Source organism: Mauremys reevesii, linkage group 2 (genome assembly GCF_016161935.1).
Source record: "Mauremys reevesii isolate NIE-2019 linkage group 2, ASM1616193v1, whole genome shotgun sequence".
NCBI classification, from domain to species: domain Eukaryota; kingdom Metazoa; phylum Chordata; order Testudines; family Geoemydidae; genus Mauremys; species Mauremys reevesii.
Genome location: NC_052624.1, coordinates 49,763,965 through 49,781,763, shown reverse-complemented (window position 1 = coordinate 49,781,763; position 17,799 = coordinate 49,763,965). Strand labels below are relative to the sequence as shown.

The 17,799-nt window shown below is 46.0% G+C and overlaps 1 protein-coding gene and 2 long non-coding RNA genes across 5 annotated transcripts in view; 2 read left to right on the top strand and 1 right to left on the bottom strand.

Moving 5' to 3' along the window:
- Positions 1-17,799, bottom strand: part of GLCCI1 (glucocorticoid induced 1) — a 104,179-nt gene that overhangs the window by 29,135 nt on the left and 57,245 nt on the right. The window lies entirely within an intron of this gene.
- Positions 1,275-5,384, top strand: LOC120397376. The gene is made up of 3 exons (XR_005593765.1): positions 1,275-1,355; positions 3,067-3,200; positions 5,137-5,384. It is a non-coding gene; the product is annotated as an uncharacterized LOC120397376 (long non-coding RNA).
- LOC120397375 overlaps positions 14,647-17,799 on the top strand; it is a 31,855-nt gene continuing 28,702 nt past the window's right edge. The window contains exon 1 of the long non-coding RNA XR_005593764.1: positions 14,647-14,810. This is a non-coding gene — a long non-coding RNA (uncharacterized LOC120397375). The remainder of the gene's footprint in view (positions 14,811-17,799) is intronic.

The following is a 17,799-nucleotide window of genomic DNA, read 5'->3' as shown; positions in this document are numbered from 1 at the left end:
TTCCTGAACAGCACATACCTTTCAATACCGGTAATCCAGTCATAGCTACTATTCCACCATGTTTCTGTTATTGTTACAATATCTGGTTTCAGTTTCTGCACCAGTAGTTTTAGTTCCTCCATTTTGCTACCCAGGCTCCTTGCATTGGTCTACAAACATCTCAATTGTTGCTGCTTGGCTTCACCAACATTCCTCATCCGATTAAGTGCTGTCATTCTACTGCCAGTATCACTTATCTCACTAGTATCAGCATTATACTTCCTTTTAATGTCCATTCTCCTACCCACAGCTGTTCCCTTCTCCATTGCTGTATCATTTCATACTTGATCTTCTGCCCTCTCAATGTTAAAATCAGGTGTGGCGATCTCATGAGAATCTCCCAACCATCTTCCCCGGAGTTCCTAGTTTAAAGTGCTTACTGATTTATGCCAATCTCTATCCCAGAAGTCTATTTCATTCCCTACTCAGATGGTGTCCATCCCATGAGAACTGTCCTCTGTCCATGAATGCCTCCCAGTGGTCAAACATCCTAAAGCCCTCCTTATTGCACCACTGCCTGAGCCATCTGTTGATCATCATAAACTTGTCTCACCTTCATTCTCCTCCTCTGGGGACAGGCAGAATCCCACTGAAGATCACCTGACCCTCCATTTCCTTAAGCACCTTCCCCAGCCTGTCATAGTCTCCCTTGATATGTTGGGCTGCACACACGCCGTAGCCGCCTCGCACTGCTCTGAGCGGTTATATAGCAGTGCACAGCCATCTGTCCCCCAGTTTCTTCTCTACCCCAGAGAACTGGTGTGAAACTCCAAAGCAGAGGGGAGGAGGGAGGGTAGTGGAGCACCCATCTCAAAGAACCTCAGTTTCTGCACAAGGTGATTAACCTTCTCTTCTTCAAAAAGTATCCCTGTGGGCGCTCCACTTTAGGTGACTGTAGAGCAGTGCCCCTCAGTGGAGGGAAGGGGTTTTCAGAATTGGTTTATTGATGGTGGATAACACTGAGCATCTGCTGCTGATTGTTGTTCCAAAGCATAGTGTTTAGTGAAAGTATGGGCTGCTTTGCAAATGTCAGTGATAGGCCACAGATGTTGATAACGCTCTGGTGGAGTGCGTGCAAATTCCCGGTGGGGATTGCAGATTGTTGTTTTGGTAGCACAAATGGATTCACCCAGATATCCATTTGAATACACTGTTTTGAGATTGTTTGGCCCTTTGAGCGTTCTGTTATGGAAACGAATATTCAAGATGATTTTCTGAATGTTTTTGTTCTATGTAGAAAGCTAACGCTCTGTGAACATTTAACATATGGAGTGAGGTCTCCCTCCCGTCAGCATGTGGCTTCGGGAAAAATATAGGTAAGTAAATGGGCTCATTTAGATGAACAGGACAGGCAACCTTGGGTATGAACTTAGGATGCGAACATAGGATTAATTTTATCCTTAAAGAATATACTATAAGGTGGGTGTGCTGTTAGGGAACCTAATTCTCCCACTCGTCTTGCAGACTTGATGGCAATGAGGAAAGCCACCTTCACTGATAAGTGCAACAAAGAGCAAGTTGCAAGGAGTTCAAACAGTTTTCCCATGTGACTGTAGAAAAAGGTTGAGATCCCACATGGGAGTAGGGTTTCCTAGGGTATGTCTACACTACGGGATTATTCCGATTTTACAGAAATCGATTTTTGGAAACAGATTGTATAAAGTCGAGTGCACACGGCCACACTAAGCACATTAATTCGGCGGTGTGCATCCATGTACCGAGGCTAGCGTCGACTTCCGGAGCATTGCACTGTGGGTAACTATCCCATAGTTCCCGCAGTCTCCCTGCCCATTGGAATTCTGGGTTGAGATCCCAATGCCTGATGGGGCCAAAAATTTGTCACGGGTGGTTATGCGTAAATGTCGTCAGTCAATCCTCCCTCCGTGAAAGCAATGGCAGACAATCATTTTGTGCCCTTTTCCCTGGATTGCCCGGGCAGACACCATAGCATGGCAACCATGGAGCCCATTCAGCCTTTTTTCACTGTCACCGTATGTCTACTGGATGCTGCTGACAGACGCGGTGCTGCTGCGCTACACAGCAGCATCCCATTGCCTTGCCTTGTGGATGGCAAACGGTACAGTAGGACTGATATCCGTCATTTCCGTCAAACGATTCTTTTCCCTTTGCTTTCACAGAGGGGGGAAGGGGCTGACGACATATACTCTGAACCACCTGCGACAATGTTTTGGACTCTTCAGGCTTTGGGAGCTCAGCCAAGAATTCAAATGGTTTTTGGAGAGTGCGGGAACTGTGGGATAGCTACAGTTGTCAGTCACCCCTCCCTCCGTGAGCGTCCATTTGATTCTTTGGCTTTCTGGTACGCTTGTCTCAGCTCCTTAAGTTTCACGCAGCACTGTGTTGAGTCCCTGATGTGGCCTCTGTCCATCATAGCCTTGGAGATTTTTTCAAATGTTTTGGCATTTCGTCTTTTGGAACGGAGTTCTGATAGAACAGATTCATCTCCCCATACAGAAATCAGATTCAGTATCTCCCGTACAGTCCATGCTGGAGCTCTTTTTTGATTCTGGGACTGCATGGTCACCTGTGCTGATCAGCACTCCATGCTGGGCAAACAGGAAATGAAATGGCAATATCGATTTCAGCGCTACTCCCCTCGTCAGGGAAGAGTACAGATATCGATATTAAGAGCCCTTCATATTGAAGTAAAGGGCTTCGTTGTGTAGACGGGTGCAGGGTTAATTCGGTTTAACGCTGCTAAATTCGAGATAAACTCATAGTGTAGATCAGGCCTTAGTGTGGGATAAGTGTTTTCTATGCCTTTAAAAAAGTATTTAATTGTTGGGTGGGCAAAGATAGTGACTCTGTCCACCTTGTTGTGGAAGGAGGTGATGGCAGCCAAGTGTACTCTGATGTAGCTTGTGGATAGCCCCAATTTTTTAAACCCCAGTATATAGTCAAGGATTCTTGGTAGTGGGGCCGACTGTGGAAAGATCTATTTGTCCTAGCACCAAGTGCAGAATCATTTCCACCTATGATATATGTCTTTCTTATGCTTATTCTCAGACTGTTCTGTAGTACGTCTTTCACATCCTCAGAACAGTCCTTCTTGACCCACATCAGCCATGGAGTAACCAGGCCTTGAGATGGAGTACTCTGAGGTTGGGGTGATGGACACACCTCGCATTCTGTGACAGAAGGTGAGGCACTAACGGAAGGGTTTGAGGTGGTATCACTGCCATCTGTCACAGGTATGGGAACATTTGTCTAGGCCATGTGGGTGCAATGAGAATGATCCTGGATTTGTCCTGCCTGATCTTGTGAATGCCTCGGCTCAGGAATGGGGTCAGAGGAAATGCATACATCAGTGGCGCCTCCCATTTTATGAGGAGAGCATCGCCTAGTGAGTGATTTCCCAATCTGGCCCGGGACCAATATTGTGGGCACTTGGAGTTCTGACCTTTTGCAAAAGAGATCTATGGAGGGGAACCCCCATAGTTTGAATATGGCTTTGAGAATTCTGGGATCCATCTTCCATTTGTGGGTTTGTGGAAAAATCCCTGCTTAGTTGAGCCACTGTTGTATTCTGACATCTTGGCAGATAGAAAACCGATATCTCTATGTGGTTGGTGATGCACCAATTCCAGAGGCGTATTGCCTCTGTACATAGGGGGTACAATCGTGCTCCCATGTGGCGATTTATATAGGACACACATGCTATAATGTCCATAAGGATCTTGATGGCATTGTTCTTGATTAAATGGAGAAAGTGCTCGCATGCATTTCGGACTGTCCTTAGCTCCAATAAGTTTATGTGCATGTTGGACTCTGCTGGAGACTAGCGGCCTTGGATAGTATTGTCGCATAGATGTGCCCAACCAACAAGGGACACGTCTGTCATGACGGTCATGGGTGGAACTTTTTGTTGGAAAGGGATGCCTGAGCAGACATTCTATGGTTGTGTCCACCATGTTAGTGAGTCTTTTACCCTGCATGGCATTGTGAGGTGTCTGTTGAGAGAGAGAGAGAGAGAGAGAGTGTGTGTGTGTGTGTTGGGGGGGGGGGTGCTATATACACTGTTCAAAGCCAGGCCTGTAAGCATCTCGTGGAGTCTGGCATCTTTTACAACAAACGTTGTCGCCAACATGTGCCCCAAGAGTTGTAAACATGTTCTGGAAGATGGTTTGCGGGCTGTCCATCACCACTGAAATGAGGTTGACTAGAGTGAGGAAGCGCTGTTGGGGTAACGTTGCTGTGAGACAGTCCTATGGATTCCAACAGTTTAACAGGAACCAGTGGGCACTTTGGTACATTTATTTGCAATCCGAGGTCCGTGAACAGTGTAATCGTGGTCTGCATGGCGTTTATCACTCCTTGCTGCATTGATGCCCTTATCAGGCAGTCATCTATGTATGGAAATATCATCGCTCCTTGTCTGTGGAGGTGAGCTGCAATGACAACGAGAATCTTGGAAAAAAACTCTTGGGGCAGTGGACAGGCCAAAGAGTAGTACTCTGTATTGGAAACGTTTATGCCCTAGGGTGAATCTCAGGAATCTTGTGTGTGACAGGTGAATGGTAATATGAAAATAAGCGTCCTGGAAGTTGAGGGCCAAGAGCCAATCCCCTTTCTCTAATGCCAGAATTACTGCGGATAGCGTCACTATTGTCACTAATTTGTTGAGTTTTCGTAAATCCAAGATGGGTCTCCACCTGCAGCTCTTTTTCTGAATAAGAAAGTAATGGAAATAAAAACCTCTCCCCCTATGTTGAGATGGTATGGGTTCCACGGTACCTAACTGTAAGAGGTGGTTTATTTCCTGTTGTAATAGATGTTCATCAGAGTGGTCCTTAAAGAGGGACGGGGAGGGGGAGTGAGTAGGTTGGATAGAAATAAAGGGGACGGAGAAGCCATTCCAGATAATCTCTAGAACCCATTTGTCTGTTGTGATGGTGTTCCAGACTGGGTAGTATAGTGACAGTCTGTCTCCAAATGGTTCTGGAATCGGATTGTGTGGAAAGAGAAAGATATATAATTTTTTTTTAAGAAGAAAAAAATAAAAGTAAAATATAAGATGTAAAGGACAAGGGAATAGAGTAACTAACTACAACTAAACACTAACACTAACACTGTCAGGAACAACTATGAACTATTAAGCTTATCTGAGGTAAGAGAAAGCGCTGCTGTCGCTCTGACTCAAGCCAAAGGTGGTACAGAAGGAACTGGGGGAGGCTTGGCTGCACACCACAATGTAACCACTTGGAACGGCGCGAAACAGCTATGGCGCATGCACAGCTCAACTGGACACTGCTACTACAAATCTCTGATTACAAGTTCAGGGCGCCAAAATACCTGAAGTGGAGCACCCACAGGGACACTCTTCAAAGAAGAACAGTAAGTTATTTCTATTTATGCTCTGAAATGGGCATCCCAAGGCTATATCTGCTGTGGTATCAAGATGTCTAAATACTAGGTCTTCGCCTATTTCAAATCCCAGAAAGCGTCCAATCATTAAGGAAATGGTCAAACTTTTCTTTCCAAGCTAATAGTCATTCCACCTTTCCACTGGGACTGTTTGACATATTTGAAAAATGTCGGACAGAAAACAAGTAATAACGTAAGGCAAAATTCAAATCGGAGGGAAAAAAAAAACAAAACACACACGAACAATTAAATGAACAGTACCAGACAAAGAGGTATCAGCTCTTTCAGGACACAGAAAATAATAGTATGACAAACTCATCTGCATTTTTCTGTTAAGCATTCAAATTATGATGGCCAAATATGTTATTACATTGACAATCTATTCTTCCTAGATTTGCTAATTTCCTGAAATTACAAAATCTATTTGCTGCTACCACAGAAGCAGTGGGTTTCCTTTTTTGCACGATCATTATCTTTATACTTAGAAGTTGCTAGCATTATTCCTTCCATCCACACTGACAAATATAAATATTATGGGATCAGACTTCAATTAAGAAGTTGATCCTATCTCAGAATATTTTAATATTGTTACATTTACAGAATAGTTAGAATCATGCTATCTGCTATCTCACAAATAACTGCAATATTTGTCATGATCCTTGTTTGAATGTTCACTAATGTCATTTTTTTGCTTATTGAATCTCACCTCTTAAGTCTAGGTGGACACCACAGCATAGTAACAAATCGTATATACTTGTTCATTAGCCCATTCCTTTATAAGCTGACTCCCCAAGATGGTTAGGTAAAAATAGCAAAAAACTATATGACCCTTTATAAGTCGACCCTACATTTCAGGGGTTGGCAAACTTTGGCTTCCGGCCTGGCGGGACGTTTTGTTTACCTGAAGTGTCTGCAGGCTTGGAGCCCTGTAGCCGTGGTTCACCGTTCCCAGCCAATGAGAGCTCTTCCCGCAGCTCCCATTGGCTGGGAATAGCGAAACGTGGCTAAAGGGAGCTGAAGGTTCCATGCCTGCAGACGCTCCAGGTAAACAAAATGATAATGTATTAGAAGGCAAGAGTGCAGGCATGGACCAACAGACACTACCAGCTACAATTCTCCAGTCTCAGGCATATGCGTACCCACTCAAAACAGTGCCTAACTAAGCTGTGTGAATGAGCTTTCAAATAAATAAATTAGGCCCCTGAATTAAGTCTTGTTAAATCCTACATTTTGTATATGGCATAACCCAAAGGTCCCCAAAGCAGTGCCCGCGGGTGCCATCTAAATGTGCCCGCGTCCTGGCCAGTGGTCAAGCATCCGCCGAAATGCTGCCGAAGCCTCTCGATGACGCCGCTTGCCGCTGACAAGCGTCGTCGTCGAGAGGTGCCGCCGCCGAATTTTGGCGGCATTTCGGCAACGACACCTCTCACTGCCGCCAAACGACATCATCAAGAGGCGTCGCCGCCGAAATGCCGCAGAAATTTGGCGGCATTTCAGCAGATGCTCCACCGCCGCCACAGTCCTTCGTCTGGTGCCTGCCAGACAAAAAGGTTGGGGACCACTGGCATAACCCTCCAAAAATTGAAAATAAAATAATGTGCTGGAAACTTTGGATACAGATTTTTTTTAATTTAGGCAGCTATTTCTTGATGGATCTTTTGTACTACTTCAACAGAAGCTGCCAATGAATAATTTTCAGAGATGGTAAAAGCTGCAGTTAAAAAATTCAATGTCAGAGACTCAAATGAGTTTCAGTTTGTTTCACTCTCACCGGATAAAAATTAAAATTAAAGAAAAAATGGAGGGAAAGTTACATGTAAAATCCTCATATCTTGCATTACCATAGCAACCAGACACATTAGATAGTGATGATTACCATGACTGCTAGTGGTTCAAGTTAGTCTGTAGATGGCTTGCAGGAGAAGTTTCCAATGGGAGATAACAGGGAGAGAAAAACTGAATAAAGAAAAGATGTCATTTTTTGTTACAGAGAAGCTTGCAGGCTGCATTATTTTTTCAAAATTGTGCCAGTACAAAAGTCCTGGGCCCACCACTATTTGGAGAGTTGAAATATAATCAAATTTCACTGTTTGCTTTGATATAAGCTGAAAGTACTATCACTATAATCCTATGGGAACTTTTTTATAATTTCAATATTATTTGGCCACTTTAGAAATGTTGTCCTCTTCAAAGAAAGTGTATTTGCTCATTTTCACAGAAAATGAATTAAAACCAAGTATACCTGATTGATTACCCTACCAAGGGCTTCATCCCAATGTCACAACATTTTTGACAGGGTCTTGAGATGAATTAAGGAAATTTAATTAGGCAAAGATTCCTCAATTTGGTACAGTGTTAAAAAACTGAAGAAAAATTATGTTCAACAACCACAGACATAAACATACCAGAAACCCCCATGCTCTAGTCAATTTTTTTAACCAAACATCCCCAAATAAACAAAAACACACACTGAAAACAATCACTAAATCTTGATTAAACAGCATTCATTATTATAATGATAAGGTATAGAGAATTGGCTGAAAATAAAATGATACTTTTTTAATCCAAAAAGATCAATCTTTAAGAAGGAGAAAAGAAAAAGTGCCCTCAAGCATTCAAAATGCGAGTTCAGGCTCGGGGGTGTCTTGAAATAACTGACTGCCTCACTATACCCAAAACGGAACAGAAAGCTTCACCTACAGCAATGCACTGAGCTGATGGGGATATTCCTCAAGTGTTGCTATGGGGGAAAAAAACCCAGAAATTTAGCTCAGGTGTCATGGTAAGCGTGATCCTAGAGCACCCCAATGTCAGAAGGCAAGGGACTCTCTGGTATCTAGTAGTCAGTTTCAGCTGCCCTGACCAGCGCAGTGTACCCCAACTCACTGTTGTCATAATCTAAATCTAATGTCTAAAAGGTATCATGTAAGGTATATGTGAACTGGTGACACACTGGTGATTAAAGTCATTGTGAAGTGTATGTATTAATGCTATATGTAAAATTATGGGCTATTCGGTGATATTGCGTTTTGGAGTCTATAAACAGACCAAGGAGGCAAACCAGCCTTTTTTTTTTTTTCCCCTAGACAGAAGAATGCAGTTCTGCCTGCTTGAGTGTGTCTCCAATGTAAATAAAGTCAGGTGTGGCCAAAAGACAATGGGTATCAGAGATTGGAGGAAGATCATTTTTTTAATTTTTTTTTTTAAGAATTCAAAACACAAAAAGGAGAGACGCCAGCATGGTGTCTACACCAAACAGGAGAAAGGAACTTTATCTAGGGATACATTTCAGAAGAACACATTTAAAAGTTTTACCGGACTATATAAAGAAGGGGAATGAACCCCTAAATCACCTTTTACTGAAGAGTCAAAGAAACCAAGTGCTTTGAGCTCCGCGTATTGGGTCCTGGCTAAAGAAAGGGCCGGCCAAGCTGGAAGAATGGTGGGGGTCAGACAAACATCTCAGAATAAAAAGATCCAGTTTGTTGAGTTTTAGAAACATTTTTACTTTTGCTTGTTTGCAATCATTTCTATCCTTATTGCTTATACTTGGTATCACTTTAACTTACATCCTTATGTTAATAAGCTTGTTATACTTTTACCATACATCGTCTCAGTACAGGAACTCTTCACTTAAAGTTGTCCTGGTTAACGATGTTTCGTTATTACGTTGCTGATCAATTAGAGCAGTGGTTCTTAAAGCTGGTCCGCCGCTTATTCAGGGAAAGTCTCTGGTGGGCCTGGCCAGTTTGTTTACCTGCCACGTCCGCAGGTTTGGCCGATCGCGGCACCCACTGGCTGTGGTTCGCCGCTCCAAGCCAATGGGGGCTGTGGGAAGCGGCGCGGGCTGAGGGATGTGCTGGCTGCCTTCCCGCAGCCCCCATTGGCCTGGAATGGCGAACCGTGGCCAGTGGGAGCTGCGATCAGCTGAAACTGCGGACGTGGCAGGTAAACAAACTGGCCTGGCCCGCCAGGGGCTTTCCTTGAACAACCGGCGGACCAGCTTTGAGAACCACTGAATTAGAGAACATGCTCATTTAAAGTTGCACAGTGCTCCCTTATACCATTTGGCAGCCGCCTGCTTTGTCTGCTGCTTGCAGAAAGAGCAGCCCGTTGGAGCTAGCTGGTGGGGGCTTGGGACCAGGGTGGCCCGGCAGCGCCCCCGCCCCATCAGCTCACCGCTCCCCTAAGTTCCCTGTGCTGCAGCCGCCCAGCAGGCTATCAGTTGCCGGGCAGTTCAGCTGTCCCCTCACTGCCATGTGCTGCTCTGTCCTCTGCCTTGGAGCTGCTCCCGGGAGCCTCCTGCTTGCTGTGCAGGGGCGGGGGAAAGGGATGCTAATGTCAGAGTATCCCTCTCCCCATCCTGCCCCCCCCACTTACCCCATCTCCATAGAGCAGTGGTTTCCCCAGGAATTGAAATTAGGGGGGGTGTTTGAATTTACAGGGGGGGTGTCAGGACCAATGAGATATATAAAAAAGATATGAATAAAGTAAATGTTTTGTTAGGATTATGCAAATTTAACATAAGAATAATGCAAGTTACACCAAAACACATAACAGGTCTAGATTTCTAAAAAAATATACATTTTTAAAAAAAAGTATTTAATTTAAATTGACTTTTGAAAAGTAAGCCATCATGGGGTAAGAGGAAAGTCCTCTCATGGATCAGTAACTGGTTAAAAGATGGGAAATAAAGGGTAGGAATAAATTATCAGTTTTCAGAATGGAGAGAGATAAATAGTGGTATCCCTGAGGGGTCGGTACTGGGACCAGTGCTGTTCAACATATTCATAAATGATCTGGAAAAATGGGTAAACAGTGAGGTGGCAAAATTTGCAGATGATACAAAACTATTCAAGATAGTTAAGTCCCAGGCAGACTGTGAAGAGCTACAAAGGGATCTCACAAAACTGGGTGACTGGGCAACAAAATGGCAAATTAAAATCAATGTTGATAAATGCAAAGTAACGCACATTGGAAAGCAATCTCAACTATACATACAAAATGATGGCATCTGAATTAGCTGTTAACACTCAAGGAAGAGATCTTGGAGTCATTGTGGATAGTTCTCTGAAAACATCCACTCCATGTGCAGCAACAGTCACAAAAGCAAACAATGTTGGGAATCATTAAGAAAGGGATAGATAATAAGACAGAAAACATCATATTGCCTCTATATAAATCCATGGTACGTGCACACCTTGAATAGTGTGTGTAGATCTGGTCACCCATCCTAAAAAATATATATTGGAATTGGAAAAGGTACAGAGATGGGCACCTAAAATGATGAGGGGTATCAAACAGGAGGAGCGATTAAAGTGACTGGGAATTTTCAGCTTAAAAAAGAGATGACTAATGGGGATATGATAGAGGTCTACAAAATCTTGACTGGTGCGAAGAAAGTGAATAAGGAAATTTTATTTAATCCTTCAAATAACACAAGAACTAGCAGTCACCCAATGAAATTAATAGGCAGCAGATTTAAAAAAAACAAAAGGAAGTATTTCTTCACGAAATATAAAGTCAACCCAGGGAACTCTTTGCCAGGGGATGCTGTGAAGACTAAAATTATAACAGGATTTTAAAAAGAACTAGATAAATTCCTGGAGAACAGGTCCATCTGTGGCTATTGGCCAGGATGAGAGGGATGCAACGCCATGCTCTGAGTGTCCCTAGCCTGTTTGCCAGAAGCTGGGAATGGGCAACAGGGGATGGATCACTTGATGATTCCCTGTTCTATTCATTCCCTCTGAAGCACCTGGCCTTGACCACTGTTGTAAGACAGGGTACTGGGCTATATGGACCATGGGTCTGACCCAGTATGACCATTCTTATGTAAAAATTAATTATAATAAAAATGTGTAGTACAGAAACTCCCCAACATAATGACCTCCCAAGATAGCAACAATGTGAGATAACAACCTTGGCAAATACTGCATTTTAAAAATCTTGGCCTACTGGGAAACATATTTATATAAGTTTCCATTCCCAGTCACAAATCTAGCATTCTGGAGCAAAGTGACTAAAATATAGTCCAACAAACAAATGTTTATTTAACATGCCCCTGACTTTTCCCTCCACCGCACTCCACTCACCGGTGTTGTCCTTGGTCAGTGGAGACTCAGAGTTCAGGGGTGCTTTTACGTGAGTACACCTTCCAGGTGGGGGACAAAAAGGCACAGTTTGCTCTGGCCACGGCTGTTCGTTGTGCCACCATTCACTCCACCACTCTGTTGTCAATGGCCCTGCACAGTCACCTTCTGCTGTCACCTACCACTGTGACCTCTGTGAGTTGGTCTCTTGAGGTTCCACCAGCTCTCAGTGATTTCAGTGTGGGAACCTCGCTGCTAGTGCAGGCTGGGCCGTCTCTTCCACAGAAACACTGTACCCACAGGAACACTGTCGCCACAACAGGACTAAGCACTTAGACCTGATTGTCAGTGATTTCAGCTGCAGTGGTCACTTAACAGAACAAAAGACTATCTATTGGAGCCTAATCAGCTCTGTCTTTAAACAGTGGAGAGGGACAGGTCCCCACCCTCTCTCTTGATGCCTTCAAATCATCACAGACTAAGTATAGGTCTACTGCCCTTTACTCATACAATAAGAACAACATTTCATCCCCTCTTCCCCCCACATTCAAGTGATTTGTAACCCAACCCCAGCCAAAATCTATCACTTGGACAACACAGCTCTGTTTGCTGGATACCTAGGTAGCTTAGGTGTGAATGTAAAAATATAATCTGACCCTGAAGCCTTAGCTGTCAGGGAGAACTCATTTAGACTTTGCTTACAAATCATCATTTGAAATTATTAGGTTGGCCAACATCACCGAAATGAATGCACTGACATCATAAAAAACAGCTGTATAAGGAAGCAAGGAAGCTAGTCTGTTCATACTTTCCAAATCTATTATACTTTTTCAGATACACATATTTTATCATACACTGTATAAGCTTTTAAAGTGTGTATTAATGTTTCAGTTTAAATTCAGATTTCCAAACAGTCACTAAATTGGTATGTAACTAGCTCACAAAACTGGGGGGGTGTTGGGAAAATTCAGGGGGGGTGTAGGGAAATCACTGGAAGGGGGACACGGCAGGGCTCAGGATGGAGGGAGCTTGCTGGCAGCAGCTGTTGTCGCAACTTGCTGAACTACTTAAAAGGGCAGTGTAGTTAGAGTGGGGTCAGAGTACTTAAAGGGGCAATGTGCATCTCTCTCTCATACACGGTGCATGTCTCTGTATCCCTCTGCCATGCTGTCTCCCCTCCATTCATTCATGCTGCCTTGTAGAGTGAGAGGCTACATTAACAACAAAGTGTTAACCCTTGAGGGCTCAGCTGAGTGCTAGTTCATCATTTAACAGGAATGCATTCCCTGGGAAATATCCCACCCTCTTACTCCACCACCTCAACCAAGCTTCACAATCATCACTGCTGTGTACAGTATTAAACTGTTTAAAACTTATAGTGTGTGTGTGTGTATATATATATTTATATATAAATAAAAAATATAGTCTTTTGTCTGGCAAAAAACATTTCCCTGGAACCTAACCCTCCTCCCCCGATTTACATTCATTCATGTGGAAAAATTAGATTCGCTTAACATCGTTTTGCTTAAAGTAGTATTTTTCAGGAACATAACTACAACGTTAAGCGAGGAGTTACTGTACTTTGATTGAAGTGGAAGGTTTGTGAACCCCAGTTAAATTAATAAACTGCTGTGCACTATCCCTTAGAAGGAGCATGAAATTCAGTAAGGTTTTGTGGGTGTTACAATAAGAGGAACTGAGTACTGCAGAAAGGTGTCTCTGAGGAACTCAGGAACTGCAGTTTACTGATTGTTACCTGCTGGGCAAGATTTGGACTGGCAGAATGCTGAAGATTTTGCCAGCATAACAGACAAGCTAGTGTCTCAGGGAGCTGACACATAGCTTTGCAGCTGCAAATTTCTCAGTTGCTGAGACTGAGGAGGTAACAGTGGTTCACAGTTCTGGGAAGCCAGGCAGACGACCACAATAGGCGACTCAAGAGCAGAGTGATTTTCAACCATCTGATTTAGTTATACATTGTCATTTTTAGGAGACAATTTATTTGGAACCTTGAGCCTACATATTCTATTATTTTAAAAGCTTTCAGTGTACCTTTAAATAAAATATTCCCTAAGCTTAATGCAAGTATTCAATCATGATTATTTTTTCCTGGTTAGTTCTTTTCAACAACTGTATTTTAACTATACTAATGAAATTTAAAAATAGGACAGCACATACTGTATACTCTACAAAACTAATTATAAAATGTGCCTACAAATATTTGCTTAGTTCACAGTGCCTGCCAACTAAAAGTGGTATGAATTAGTGGAATCATTGTTGGAACGAAAAGCAATGAAAAAACCAAACTGTCCGTTCAAAGCATGGAAAATGTCAACTGTTTGTTGACTGCCAAAGAGATCAAGCACATTGGGAAAACAGTTCAAAAACCCAAACACAAGGTAGTTTTACATATGTTACTCATAACAGAAATACAGTTGCCTAGCAGGGTTCACACTTATCTCCATTGCTGCAGTCCTTGTTTTCGGTACTTATAACTTTGTCAAACTAATCATTTCAGTTGATATTTTCCCTGCCCAAAATGGCTTATTTTATTTTAACCAAAGTTGCAGCAAAAATGATACAGCTGTTTCAAAGAATGGAATTATGGGAGAATTCATTTTGCCCATGTTAAAAAAATTCTTACAACTGTTTCACTGAGAAGCTCTTGCATGCCTCCATGCTTTGGAGCAGGAGCTTGAAATTAATAAGGGGTGCAGGAAACAATGTCAGAGATGTGTTTCTTGCCCAACCAAATATGCCGTTTATCCTACTACCCAAATTCAGTCACTTTTGGAAAAAAAAAATCTCAGTTTATACTTGTCAGAATTTGGCAGTTAAGTTCTCTGAAGATTCTATCTGTACTGGGCATGCTCCAGCTTAGTGCTGTAGGGGCTGAGAAGGATTTTCCCTGTAACTGCTGCTCCCAGCAGCTGCAGGCCACAGGGGGTATATCTACTGCAATTAAAAACCAGCGGCTGGTCCATGCTAACTGATTGTGGCTCAGGCTGTGGAGCTGTTTCATTGCAGTGTATATTTCTGGGCTTGGTCTGGAGCCCAGGCTCTAGAATCCTACGAGGTGGGAGTGTCCCAGAACTCAGGCTGCAGCCTAAGCCCAGAAGTCTACACAGCAGTTAAACAGCCCTGTCCCGTCAGCTGGCATGCTCCAGCCACAGGTGTCTAATTGCAGAGTAGACATTTCCTGTGACACTGAGCACAGGAACTGAGAGCAGGGAGATTGTCTCTTCTGTGCTTTGTGCCCCCACTGCTGGCCCCCAAGCAGGACGGAAGAAGGAGGTAGGTGGCTTATATTCAGAGGGGGGCAAGGGCCAACTCTTGTTGGGAGGCAGAGAATGGGATTGGCTGGGCAAAGACCCTGAAACTTCAAGCCAAAGAGAGGAAAAAAGGTGGGAGCAAACTAGGAGCCAGACAGACTGGATGTGGAACTGGAAACTGACAGACTGGCTATGCTGGAGGCCTGGGGAGACTAGGAGTGGGGGGAAAGTGAGAGCCTGGGACTGGCTGGGAAAAGAGCCTGGTGGGGTGCGGGGAGAAGCAGAACTGGTTTGAGGAGCTTAGGGAGCCCAGACAAGGACAAAGACGGTTACTCACCGTAGTAACTGTTGTTCTTTGAGATGTGTTGCTCCTATCTATTCCAGTTAGGTGTGCGCGGCGCGCGTGCACGGCATCTCGGAACTTTTTTTACCCTAGCAACACCGGCGGGCCGGCTGGCGCCCCCTGGAGTGGCGCTGCTATGGCGCGTGTTATATACCCCAGCCGGCCCGTCTGCTCCTCAGTTCCTTCTTGCCGGCTACTCCGACAGTGGGGAAGAAGGGCGGGTCTGGAATGGATAGGAGCAACACATCTCGAAGAACAACAGTTACTACGGTGAGTAACCGTCTTTTCTTCTTCGAGTGATTGCTCCTATGCATTCCAGTTAGGTGAATCCCAAGCCTTACCTAGGCGGTGGGGTCGGAGTGAGACGTGGCGGAGTGTAGTACCGCGGAGCCGAAGGCTGCGTCGTCTCGAGACTGTTGCACCAACGCGTAGTGAGAGGCGAAGGTGTGGACCGAAGACCAGGTGGCCGCTCGACAGATGTCCTGGATCGGAACATTGGCCAGGAAGGCGGCAGACGAGGCGTGCGCCCTCGTCGAGTGTGCAGTGAGGCGGCGTGGCGGCTCGCGAGCAAGCTCATAGCAGGTCCGGATACACGCAGTGACCCAGGAGGAAATCCGCTGGGAGGATATTGGCTCGCCTTTCATGCGGTCAGCAACCGCTACGAACAGCTGGGGCGAACGCCGGAAGGGCTTAGTCCGCTCGATGTAGAAAGCGAGCGCCCTGCGGACGCGTCGGTATGCAGCTGTTGCTCCCGAGGCGAGGCATGTGGCTTCGGGAAGAACACCGGGAGGAAGATCTCCTGGTTGAGATGGAAAGCTGACACTACCTTCGGGAGGAAGGCCGGATGAGGGCGAAGCTGCACCTTGTCCCCATGGAAGACGGTGTATGGCGGGCTAACCATCAGAGCGCGGAGCTCAGAAACTCGTCTCGCTGATGTAATGGCGACGAGGAAGGCCGTCTTCCAGGAGAGGTAGAGCAGGGAGCACGTGGCTAAGGGCTCGAACGGAGGACCCGTCAGCTTGGCCAGCACAAGGTTCAAATCCCATGTCGGGGTAGGACGCCGCACCGGCGGGTACAAGCGGTCCAGGCCTTTGAGGAAGCGGGAAACCATCTGGTTCAAGAAGATGGACCGACCTTCCACGGATGGACGAAAGGCGGACACTGCTGCCAGGTGAACTCTCAAGGAGGAGACCGCAAGACCTTGCTCCTTAAGGTACCAGAGGTAGTCCAGGATGGTAGGGACCGGGACTACGAATGGATTGAGACCTCGTTGATCACACCAGAGTGCGAATCTCTTCCATTTCGCTAGGTAAGTGGAGCGAGTGGAAGGCTTTCTGCTCTCAAGCAGGACTTGCTGAACTGCTGCAGAACAGCCCCTCTCCGCGTGGGTCAACCACTCAGGTACCAAGCTGTAAGATGGAGGGACTGCAGGTTCGGATGGCGGAGTCTGCCGAAGTCCTGGGTGATGAGGTCCGGCCACAACGGAAGGGGGATGGGTTCCCGAACAGAGAGCTCGAGCAGCAGGGTGTACCAGTGCTGCCTCGGCCAGGCCGGCGCTATGAGTATGATATGGGCTCTGTCCCTCCGAAGCTTCAGGAGCACTTGGTGCACGGGAGCGGAGGAAGGCGTAGAGGAGGCGATCCGTCCAGGGGTAAAGGAAGGCGTCCGACAGGGAGCCTGGCGAGCGACCCTGGTATGAGCAAAACAGGTGGCACTTCCTGTTCCCCCTGGAGGCAAATAGGTCTATTTGGGGAAACCCCCACCTCCGGAAGATTGTGTGGATGACATCTGGACGGAGGGACCACTCGTGGGAGAGGAACGACCTGCTGAGATGGTCGGCCAGCGTGTTCTGCACTCCCGGAAGAAAGGACGCTTCCAGGTGAATTGAGTGGGTTACGCAGAAGTCCCACAGGAGCATCGCTTCCTTGCAGAGCGGGGAGGAACGGGCTCCGCCCTGCTTGTTCACGTAGAACATTGCGGTGGTGTTGTCCGTGAACACTGTCACACAGCAGCGTTGCAGGTGGGTGCAGAAAGTGCGACAGGCCAGGCGGATCGCGCGCAGCTCGCGGACATTGATGTGCAGGGCGAGCTCCTGGGGCGACCACAGGCCTTGGGTGTGAAGCTCGCCCAGGTGAGCTCCCCAACCGAGTGCTGAGGCATCCGTGGTCAGAGTGGCCGACGGGCGAGGAGGGTGGAACGGGACTCCGGCACACACGACCTCCGGGTCGAGCCACCAGTTGAGGGACTCGAGGGTCGGCCTGGTGACCGTGACCACCATGTCGATGGGATCTCGATGCGGTCGGTACACCGACGCAAGCCAAGACTGGAACGGACGGAGGCGGAGCCGTGCGTACGCGGTGACATACGTTCATGAAGCCATGTGGCCCAGGAGACGGAGGCAGGAGCGCACCGTCATGGTCGGGAAGGTGACGAGGTCCCGGATGATGGAGACCATCGTCTGGTGTCGAGCGCGAGGGAGACAGGCCCTGGCCACCGTGGAGTCGAGGACCGCTCCGATGAACTCCACTCACTGTGACGGAATCAAAGTGGACTTCTCGGCGTTGATGAGAAGACCGAGCCGCTGAAAGAGAGACAGGATTTCTGTCATCTGGCCCATCACGAGTTGTCGAGACTGTCCTTGAACCAGCCAGTCGTCGAGATACGGGTA